General features: G+C 44.3%; 1 long non-coding RNA gene across 1 annotated transcript; it reads left to right on the forward strand.

Moving 5' to 3' along the window:
• Positions 1 to 1,589: 1,589 nt before the first annotated feature.
• Positions 1,590 to 4,523, forward strand: LOC142576532 (uncharacterized). Its single transcript, XR_012826867.1, has 3 exons — positions 1,590 to 2,003; positions 4,274 to 4,370; positions 4,475 to 4,523. It is a non-coding gene; the product is annotated as an uncharacterized LOC142576532 (long non-coding RNA).
• Positions 4,524 to 11,624: the final 7,101 nt, after the last annotated feature.

Consider the following 11,624-nt stretch of genomic DNA (forward strand, 5'->3'; position numbering starts at 1 on the left):
GACGGCACAATAGGACATCTGTTCGGCGTGATTTTGTTGCAGAAGGCCAGAACCCTAATTGTGGCTTTATTATGTGCAATTTATTATTTGTTTCCATGTCCCACGAGCGTTGCCAGTAGTTTCGCAGTTTTCTGCGCAAGTAGGGCCTCAGATCTGTGACAGCGACTGCTGCGGTAGGATTTACAGAATACGATGCAATTGATGCGGCCATCTGGTCCGCCAGAACATTGCCTTCGATGCCCCTATGACCCGGCACCCAGCATATGATGACATGCTGGTTACATATATACGTTTTACATAGGACGGAATAAAGTTTATTAATTACCGGATTTTTGTGGTTACAGAGTGACAGCAAGGCCTTCACAACACTTAGGGAGTCCGTTTATATAATTGATTTCTCGAGTTTTGATTTCTTTATATACTTTACAGCCGACAACAGTGCGTAGGCCTCAGCCGTAAAGATGCTTGTTTCCGGATGCAGTACATCGGATTCCGAGAAGGATGGGCCGACGGCTGCATAGGACACCCCCACGCGTGACTTTGATGCGTCGGTGTAGAACTCCGTGCAGGAGTGTTTGTATTGGAGTTCCCGGAAATGCATTTGTATTTCAATCTCTGGAGCGTGTTTTGTAACTTGCATGAAGGATGTATCGCATTCTATCATCTGCCACTCCCAAGGAGGTAGCAGCTTAGCTGGAGGCATTAGGCGATGTTTGAGGATTGGGACATCCATTTCAACACTAAGCTCCCTCACACGCATCGAGAAAGGTTGTCTTACGGTGGGACGATTCCGGAAGAGTGTAGAATTTGTCATATCATTAGCGGTATTAAAACACGGATGTTGGGGATTAGAGTGCACTTTCAGAAAATATGTTTGGCTGATGTATGTTCTCTGCAGATGAAGTGACCACTCATTTGATTCTACATATAAACTTTCAATGGGACTTGTTCTGAAAGCGCCCGTGGCTAAGCGGATTCCTAGATGGTGGACCGGATCTAGCATCTTTAGCGCACTCGGGGTGGCAGAATGATAGATCACGGCACCATAATATAGTCGTGACCGAATCAGGCTCTTATAGAGATTCATTAAGCACGTCCTGTCACTACCCCACGTAGTCTGCGATAGAAGTTTAATTAGGTTCATTGTTTTCAGACATTTTTCTTTAAGATGTTTAATGTGTGGGATGAAAGTGAGTCTATTGTCAAGTATAACACCTAGAAATTTGTGTTCTTTGTTTACAGGTATCTGTTGTCCACACAGTTCTAGGCAAGGATCCGGAACCAGGCCTCTCTTTCTTGTAAACAGAACACAAGAACTCTTGTGATTGATTGATTGATTAGTAGGGTTTTTTGGCGCAAGGGCCAGATGTGGCCAAAGAGCGCCAAGTCGATGGTCTGTACTTCTGAATGATATATGGGTGTTAATTGCGGGGAGTAATGAAACACGGCTGTATAGTGGCCTAAAATATTCGATAAAAAGCGCAGTATATGCATGTGGTGCGATGTGGCTGTAAAAGGGCCTAAATTTATTTGCTCTAAAGTGCGTAAAATACAAGTATATACATAATATAAAAAATGACTGTGATTGATCGTTTCTGCGATGACAATAGATGTTTCACAAGATGGGGATGGTCAGTAAATTATGTAAAATCTGTAGCACTAGTGCCTCAGCAAAGCCTTGAAAGCAAGGGCTGAGAGGCAGGTGCTCTAGAAAATGTTTTCATTGCAGCTACGACCTCCAGGTGGAGGCCGCGCTACAAGTAGCCTGGCCAAATCACATTTAGGGTGTCAGTTTCAAATAAAAAGTTGAATAGTGATTGAAAAGTAAAAAGGGGTTCATTGCTAAGAAAAAATGCTGGATGTAACGGTATGTGTTGGATATAAGCAGAGGGAAAGTGCTTTTTTCTCTCTGCCTCTATTTCAGTGCATTGGATAAGAACATGAATAACTGTAAGCCTGTTGCCACATTTGCTACATGTCGGTGGTTCGCTTCCCGTCAGAAGGTAGGAGTGAGTGGCGTACGTATGTCCTATTCTTAATCTACACAGAAGCACTTCCTTATGTCTTGTTTTTTCAGTTATCCAGTTCCCTAATTTTGGCTTGATAACGTGTAGCTTATTCAATACTGCATTATCCCATTGGTCCTGCCAGTACTTCCTCAGTTTGTTGCGTAAGAAGGGCTTAAGTTCTTTTGCTGATATAGGTTTATTCATATCCGTTTCATTAAACGTGACTGACGTTGCACTTTCGTCAGCAGCTACATTGCCTTTTATGCCCCTATGGCCAGGTACCCAACATAGGATGATGTTCTGGTTGTACATTAATGCTAGGCATAGTTGTGTGTATAGTTCATTAAAAACAGGGTTCTTATGTTTTCGAAAACTCATTAAGGCCCTTATTACGCTTAATGAATCTGTGAAAATGATGGCCTTATTCAGATTTGTTTTTCTGATGTGCTTTACGGCTGAGAGTACTGCGTACGCTTCAGCCGTAAAAATACTTGTGTTAGGATTTAGAGTACCGGAGGTGGAAAAAACTGGCCCAAGAGCTGCATACGCGACACCAGCAGATGATTTAGAAGCATCTGTATAATACTCGGTACAGCAGTACTGCGCTTGGAGTTCGAGGAAGTGTGATAGTATATGTGCCTCAGGTGCATGTTTCGTTATTGCAACAAAAGAGATATCGCACTCCATGGTCTGCCATTCCCAAGGCGGTGGAAGGCGAATGGGAGGCATTAAGATATTTTCTGGGAGATGGATGTTTGTTTCTTCTGCCATTGCTTCCAAACGTAGGCTCAAAGGAGTTCTAATACGTGGGCGGTTACTGTAAAGTCTGGCAGCGGACAGGTCGCTAACAATGGAATGACATGGATGCTCGGTGTCTGATTTTACCTTAGTGTAGTATGAAAAACTTAAGAATGTTCTGCGTAGATGTAAGGACCATTCGTTGGCCTCGACGTACAAACTTTCAACAGGGCTAGTTCTAAAGGCGCCTGTTGCCAGTCGTATACCGAGGTTGTGGACTGGGTCGAGAATCTTTAGCGCACTCTCAGTTGCGGAGTGGTACACTACGGCTCCGTAATCGAGGCGTGATTGTACGAGACTCTTATACAGGCTCAGCAGACACTTCCTGTCACTGCCCCAGGTTGTTCGAGAGAGCAGCTTGAGGAGGTTCATGGTCTTGAGGCATTTTTCTTTAAGATATTTTAAGTGGGGGACGAAGTTAAGCTTTGTGTCCAGGATAACACCTAAGAATTTGTGTTCAGGGCTAACAGTTAGTCTTTCTCCATTAAGGTTAATATCGGGTTGTGGTAGTACACTTCTCTTGTTAGAAAACAGGACACATGTGCTCTTTTGGGGGTTCAATTTGAAACCATTCTCGTCCGCCCACCTTGAAAATCTATTCAAGCCAAGTTGTAGCTGCCTCTCGCAAATGCTAAGATTGCATGACCTGAACCCTATCTGTACGTCGTCCACATAGACGGAATAGAAGAGTGTGCGAGGTAATACGGTGTGGAGGGAATTCATTTTAACAATAAATAACGTACAGCTCAGTACTCCACCCTGCGGTACGCCTGTCTCCTGTATGAATGGTCGAGATTGCACGTTGCCAACTCTAACACGAAATGTCCTGTTAGAGAGATAGCTTTCAATTATTCTCAGCAGGTTGCCGCGAATGCCCATTGCAGAAAGATCCCGAAGGATCCCGAAGCGCCACGTGGTATCATACGCCTTCTCCATGTCAAGAAACACGGACAACACAAGCTGTTTGTGGACAAACGCTTCCCTGATATACATTTCCATGCGTACAAGCTGATCTGTCGTCGATCTGCCTTCTCTAAAGCCACATTGATATTGATCTAATTTCTTGTTAATTTCTAGATAATGTACCAGGCGACTGTTTACCATCTTTTCAAAAACTTTACATAAGCAGCTCGTCAATGCTATAGGCCTATAACTATTTGCCAAAGAAGGGTCCTTACCCTGTTTCAAAATAGGAATTATGATGGCCTCTTTCCAAGCAGAGGGAATGCGGCCGGACGACCATATAGAATTGTAGAGACAAAGAAGGGTTTTTTGTGTTTCAGGCGGCAGGTGTTTAAGCATTTCATATAGGATGCGGTCAGATCCGGGGGCAGATTGGTTGCAGCTGTTTAGGGCTGCCTGAAGCTCTGCCATGCAAAAGGGTCTATTGTATGCCTCGTATTGTGTGCTTTTCCTTTCTAATGGTTGTCCTTCTATTTGCCTTTTGTACCTTTGGAATGTTTCAGAGTAGTGCGACGAGCTGGATATCTGTTCGAAATGTGCGCCAAGAAAGTTCGCCTGATCTTCCATGCTGTCGCCTTGAGTATTCACTAAAGGCAGAGAGTAAGACTGTCGACCCTTTATTCTATTAACTCTATTCCAAACCTTTGTTTCCTCAGTGTAAGAGTTAATGCCTGATATATACTTTCTCCAACTCTCTCTTCTAGCTTGTCGCCGCGTTCTTCGACCCTGGGATTTGACCTGCTTGAAATTGACTAGATTTCCTGCTGTCGGAGAATCCCGAAGTAAACCCCATGCCTTGTTTTGCTTCTTTCGCGCTTTTCGACACTCATCGTTCCACCATGGAAGACGGCGTTTTGTGGACAATCCACTTGTTACAGGAATACATTTGGAGGAGGTGTCAAGGAGAAAATCCGTAAAATATTCAACCGCAGCGTCTATGCTTAAAGCACACATGTCGTCCCAGGATAAACAAGCAAGCTTTTTGAACGTTTCCCAGTCAGCTGAGTCAGTTCTCCAGCGAGGTAATTGTGGAAGGCATTCATTAGCGATAGGTGTGCTTAGAACTACAGGGAAATGATCACTCCCGTATGGGTTTTTAATAACTTTCCATTGAAAGTAAGGTAGAAGAGTAGGAGATGATATGCTAAGATCTATTGAGGAGTATGTTTTGTTTGCCATGTTATAATACGTGGGCTCCTTCCCATTCAAAAGACATGCACCTGAAGAAAAAAGGAACTGTTCAATCAAGCGACCTCTCGCGTCGCAGCGCGAGTCGCCCCATAGGTTGCTGTGAGCATTTAAATCTCCAAGCACAAGATATGGTTCGGGTAACTGATCTATTAATGTTTGGAATTCTTGTTTGTGAAGCTGAAAATGCGGCGGTATGTATAAAGAGCAAATGGTGATCAGTTTATTTAAAAGTACTGCACGAACGGCCACTGCCTCAAGGGGTGTTTGTAGCCGTAAGTGTTGACAGGCTATAGATTTGTCAGCTATGATGGCTACGCCGCCGGATGATGCGAGGGCATCATCGCGATCCTTCCGAAAAATAACATACTGACGTAGGAAGTGTTTGTGTTTAGATTTCAAATGAGTCTCTTGGACACACAGCACTTTAGGAGTTAGTTGATTAAGGAGTTCTTGGATATCATCGAGGTTGCAAAGCAGGCCTCTGATATTCCACTGAATAATCAGTGTATCCATATTAAAATAAATGTTGTGCTATGTGTCAAAGAGGACTTGATTTAGCTTACAGCGCCCTTTTGAGGCCCTGTAATTGGAGTTTTGTCTTTCCTGGAGCGGTCGACAATGTCGCGCCGCTCCTTAGGCGTCAACTGCGCCTTCTGACTGGGTGTTGTGTCCATGGCCTCTTGAGAGGCACTGGACACGCGCTCTTGCGAGCGGTGTGTTTTACGCGAAGGCTTTGTCTCTAAAGACAAGGCCTTGGAGCCCACCGTCCTGGTGGTTGGTGGGTTTGTCTTGACCTCGGAGCTGGGCTGACTGGTGCCAGCACCAGCAGAGGCCTCCACTGTGGACAAATTCGGGAGAGGTAGGGCAGCCTTCGCTGCTCCCACCATGGGGGCGGGTGGCGTTGCCGCACGCTCGCTATGCGTGGCGCTGGCGTCCGCCAAGTGCCGTTGTGGTACTGCCCCCCGACGTACCACTTCGGCGAAAGATGTGCTCTGTGCAAATGTTGGTGAGATGCGTTGTCTTGCTTCTCTAAAAGTTATGTTTTCTTTTACCTTTATCGTAATTATTTCTTTTTCTTTTTTCCAGACTGCGCATGATCGTGAATATGCAGGGTGGCCACCGTTACAATTACTACAACGGGGCTCAGCCTTACAGTCATCTGCAGAGTGATCATTGATGCCGCATTTCGCACATGTTAGCCGCCCTCGGCAGCTCTGGGAAGCGTGGCCAAACCTCTGGCATTTAAAACAGCGTCGCGGGTTGGGGATGTAAGGTCGTACTCTGATTTTGATATATCCAGTTTCTAATGTCTCTGGTAACGTGCTAGAGCCAAAGGTAACTATTAGGTGTTTAGTTGGCAGCTCCTTGTTGTCCCGTCTGATCTTTATTCTTTGTACGTTTATTACATTTTCATCCTTCCATCCTTCCAGGAGTTCTTCATCGGTCAAGTCCATCAAGTCTATATCAGAGATTACGCCTTTGGCCGTATTCATGGTTCGGTGCGCTGTCACACTGACAGGGATGTCTCCAAGTTGTACAAGTTTTGTTAGCTTGTCGTGTTGTGCTTCGTCTTTTAGTTCTAGTAATAGGTCCCCACTGGCCAGCTTGGTGATCTTATAGCCGCCTCCAATGGTCTCTGTGAGATACTTCGCCACAATGAATGGTGAAATCGTTCTTGCCTTCTTGTCATGTTTCTCACTGTGTACAACGTGAAATTTCGGGAAAGTCTGAGTGGGTTTTAGAGAAAACTGAAATGTAGCTGTTAGTTAGTTAGTTTGGGTTTAGTGGCACAAAGGCAACTAAGGCCATGCTGCGCCAGTCACAAGACAAAATAAAGAGAACCGTTATGGCAGGTAAACCTGCATTACATTATAGTTGGTGTAAATAACCAGTTTTTTCTAAAAACTCGAAGAGGTTAGGAAATGGCACTAGGGGGTCATCTGCTAGTAATAGGGTAGGGTGTAATGGGATGTGCAATTTATACAGGCTGTGTAAAAACCTCCGTCTCAGTGTATCGATGTGTGGACATGTTACTAAGATGTGCATGACAGTAAGAGCTTCATTACATTTTTCGCAAGTTGGCGGGTTTTCTTTTCGGAGAAGGAAATTGTGCGTCAGATGTGTGTGTCCAATTCGAAGTCGACACAAGATCACCTCGTAGAATCGTTGCTGGTGACTGCATGATTTCCACTCGCCAATTACAGGTTTAATTAGATGAAGCTTGTTGCTTAAACAAGTGTCCCAATCGCGTTGCCATTTTGACATCAAGGCCTTCCGAATCGCATTGATACTGTCTTTATATGGAAGTGCTGTATTTTGAATGTTCTTGTATGCTGCCATTGATGCGCATCTATCCGCCGCTTCGTTACCCAATATTCCAACATGGCTTGGTACCCAGCATAACTTAATTGATCTGCCATATTTGTTTGACGTTAATGCATTCAAAATATCGCCTAACAAGGGTTCACTTTGGAATTTCATGTGTAGAGCCTTCAGTACGCTTAATGAATCTGTGTATATGACAGTGTTTTCAAGTTTGTCAGCAATGATCTTTTGAACTACCGTCCATATCGCATACACTTCGGCTGTGTAGACAGAGGCATGCTGAGGTAATCGAATACATGTTTCCCAATTTTCTGTTACAGCCCCTACACCCACGTGTTTTTCCGTTTTAGAGCCATCAGTATAAAATTCTATGTAGTTTATATACTTGTCTTGAAGAGAGCGGAAATCTTGTATAATGTGTTGATGTGGTGTGTCTCTTTTCTTTAGATGTGTTAGTGTCCAATCACATAACGCTGTGAAATCACACCACGGGGGTAAACGTTCTGGCTTTCTGGCAACCTGGAGGACTTCCCGAGGGATGTCATAATCCCGACAGTATTCCTCGTATCGCAAGATAAGCGGCCTAATCATGTTTGGTTTATTTGTGTAATGTAAGCGTGAGCTGCACTTTGTGACGATGTTGTAGCAGATGTGTTGTGGTGAGGATCGGATTCTGAGTATGTAGGAAAAAGTTATTAGCGCTCTGCGATGCTGTAAAGGAGGTTCATTACATTCAACATGTAAGCTCTGTATAGGTGATGTTCTGTAAGCACCACATGCTAGTCGTAGTCCTAAGTTGTGGACTGGATCAAGTCGTCGGACGTAAGATAGTCTGGCTGAACCATATGTAATGCTACCATAGTCTAATATGCTACGCACCAAAGTGCGGTAGATGTGTAGCAGGCATTTACGGTCAGAGCCCCACCGTTTCCGGGAGAGGATTTTTAGAATGTTAAGTGCATTGCTCGCTTTGATTTTAATACTATTGATGTGTGCGAGAAAGTTCAACTTTTTATCAAACAGAACACCCAGAAACTTGTGTTCTTGTTTCACGGGTAGTGTGGCATCCTGTAGTTTAAGGATGGGATCTGGTTGTAGGCCTCTTTTTTGTGTGAAGACAACACTAATCGTTTTTTCACTTGAGAAGCGAAAGCCGTTTTCAGATGCCCACTGCGTTAGTTTGTTTAGTGTAATTTGAATTTGTCGTTCGCAGGTTGCCATGTTCGATGCACGACATGCAATTTGAAGATCATCCACATATAGTGAATGCATTATAGAAGATGGAATTACATTATTGAGCGAGTTCATTTTTACCACAAACAGTGTTGTGCTCAATACGCATCCCTGAGGTACTCCGTTTTCCTGAATAAATACGCTGGACAGCACCGTTCCTAAACGCACCTGGAATGTTCGATCGGACATGAAATCAGCTAGACATTTAAGCATTCTGCCGCGGATCCCTAAATCCGCTAAATCCCTTAAAATACCGAACCTCCATGTTGTGTCGTATGCTTTTTCAAGATCAAAGAAAACTGTGAGACAATATTGCTTTTGTAGAAAGGCCGCACGTATCTCGTGTTCTAACCGAACTAGATGATCTGTTGTGGAGCAGCCTTTCTTGTACCCACACTGATGATTATCGAGCAGGTTCTCAGTTTCGAGGACGTATGCCAATCTGATGTTTATAATGGATTCATATGACTTGGCGAGACAGCTTGTGAGTGCTATAGGTCGGTAGCTGGTAGCTGTTGTAGGATGCTTTCCAGCTTTCAAGAAAGGGATTATAATGGCTTTTTTCCACGCATTCGGCATTTTTCCTGTTTCCCAGATTATGTTAAAGAAGCGGAGCAATGTCTTAACTGCTTTTGAGGAAAGGTGTGCGAGCATTGTGTAATGTATTCTGTCCGGACCTGGCGCTGTTTTTTTGCCAGTAGTGAGTACTCTGTTAATTTCGGAAAGTGTTAGGGGGGCATTATATGGTTTCTCGGAACTTCCTGCTGTCGGAAGCTTTTGTTTTTCTGCTGATTGTTTATACTTTTGAAATTCAGTGGGGTAGTTTAGTGAGCTTGATATGTTATGGAAATGCTGTCCTAATATATCTGCTTGTTCTTTTAGATTCGTTTGTGTACCTGGAGGTGAGAGTATGGGGATCGTATAGGGAGCGTACTCGCTTCTAAACTTTCGAAGCTGATCCCACATTCTTTTGGATGTTATTGAGCTATTGATGGAGGATACATATGTTTGCCAAGACTGTCTTTCGGCTTGCCTACGCGTGTACCTGGCTTTCGCCTTAGCTTTTTTGAAATACAGGAGGTTGTCATGTGTTGGATATCGCCGAAAGATACCCCATGCTTTGTTTTGTGCTTTTTTGGTTTGAGTGCATTCATTCGTCCACCAGGGTTTTAGTTTTTTCCTTAAGAAGCCGGAGGATTGCGGGATCGTCTGTTCTGCTGCAGCAAGTATGGAGGCAACAATCTTTTCATTCATTTCGTCTATTGTTTGATGATCTGATATGTGATCAAGACTGGCCTTCTCGCTGAAGAGAGGCCAGTCTGCTAGATGGAGTTTCCAACGGGGTGGTCTTAATGGTACTGTAGGGAAAGGAGATGTGTTTTTAATAATGCCGGGCATATGATCACTACCATAAGGATTGTTGATAACACTCCATTTAAAATCGATCAACAGAGATGGAGTGCACAGCGCCAGATCAAGACAGCTCATGGCTCCTGTGCTTGGGGAGCAGTAGGTTGGCGCACCAGTGTTTAAAAGGCATATTTCGTTAGTCAGGATAAAATCTTCAAGTGTTTGTCCCCTGGTGTCAGTTGTTTTGCTACCCCATAATATGTTATGAGCGTTAAAATCACCTGCTATTAAAAAAGGTTTGGGTAGCTGGTTTAAAACTAACTCCAGGTCTCCTACAGTAAAATGGGAATGTGGTGGAATGTACATTGAACAAATGGTAATGGTTTGATGTGCTAAAACCGTGACAGCAATGGCTTCCAAGTGAGTATTAATGGTAACTTCTCTAGCTGCAATGCCGTTCCGTAGAACTATAGCTACGCCACCCGAAAGCCGGTTCGCCTGAGTGCGATCGCGCCGTACAACAGTGAATCCTTTTAAAATGTTTTTGTGCTTTTCGCCTAAGTTTGTTTCTTGTAAGCACAAGGCCACAGGAGAGAAGTTACTTAACAAGTCTTTGATGTCACCTAAGTTGTTTAAAAGGCCTCTACAATTCCAATGAATAATAAAAGCCATCTTGCAATTGAAAGGTAAAAAATGGCACTACGTAAAACTAAGAGGTAGGGTTATAGGTGACATGGATAAAAAGGCTACAAATGAGCTATAACCTTCAGGTTATCGCTTTCTTATTTTGGGTGGTTATTGGGATCTTGTCCCTCTTACCGCGCTCAAGAGAGCGCTTGTCCTTCGGTGTCAATGACACCGGGATTTTTGCGTCGACCTCCATCGCTCTCTCTGAGGCGCTGGAGGATCGAGAGTTAGGCGCCGAAACACGCGTCTCGGGCCTTGGGGTTCGCTTGATCTTAGGGCCCTGCGGGACTTGTGTCTGCAGGGCCGTCGAAGAGGGTGGAGCAGTACTGACTGCTTCCACCACGGGGGCGGGAGGAGTCACTGCGGCACCACTGCGCGTGGGCTCGGAGGACTCCAGAGGCCTCTGTGACGCTGCCCCCGCCTGCGTCACTTCGGCATAACTTCTTCGCGGAAGATACGAAAGCCGCTTTCGGGCTTCAAAGAACGAAATTTTTTCTTTTACAGTTAGAGCAATGACTTCTTTTTCTTTTTTCCAACAAGGGCAGGACCGTGAAAAAGCTGCGTGATCTCCCTTGCAGTTAACACAATGTGGGGAAGAAGTGCAATTCTCAGATTGGTGTTCGTTGGAGCTGCATTTAGCACAAGTTGTTTGTCCTCGACATGTATGTGAAGCGTGTCCAAACCTTTGGCACTTGAAACATCGTCTGGGGTTTGAAATATATGGTCTTACATTGACTTTAACATAACCTGCATCGAGCGAGGTAGGCATTACGCTTGTTCCGAAGGTGAGTATAACATGTTTGGTGGGGATTTCTTGATCGTTTCTTCGGATTACTATTCTTTGTACTTTGGTGACATTTTGCTCCTGGAAGCCTTCCAGCAGTTCCTCGTCGCTTAAACCAATGAAGTCTTCTTCAGATATTACTCCCCTGCTTGTATTAAGTGTTCTGTGGGCTGAAACAGTCACTGTCGCTTCGCCAATACTGGTAAGTTCAGAGAGCTTATCTGCTTGATCTTTGTTATTCAGTTCTAGGAGGAGGTCCCCGCTAGACATTTTGGATGCTTTGT

The sequence above is a fragment of the Dermacentor variabilis genome, chromosome 3 (genome assembly GCF_050947875.1).
Source record: "Dermacentor variabilis isolate Ectoservices chromosome 3, ASM5094787v1, whole genome shotgun sequence".
Classification (NCBI taxonomy): domain Eukaryota; kingdom Metazoa; phylum Arthropoda; class Arachnida; order Ixodida; family Ixodidae; genus Dermacentor; species Dermacentor variabilis.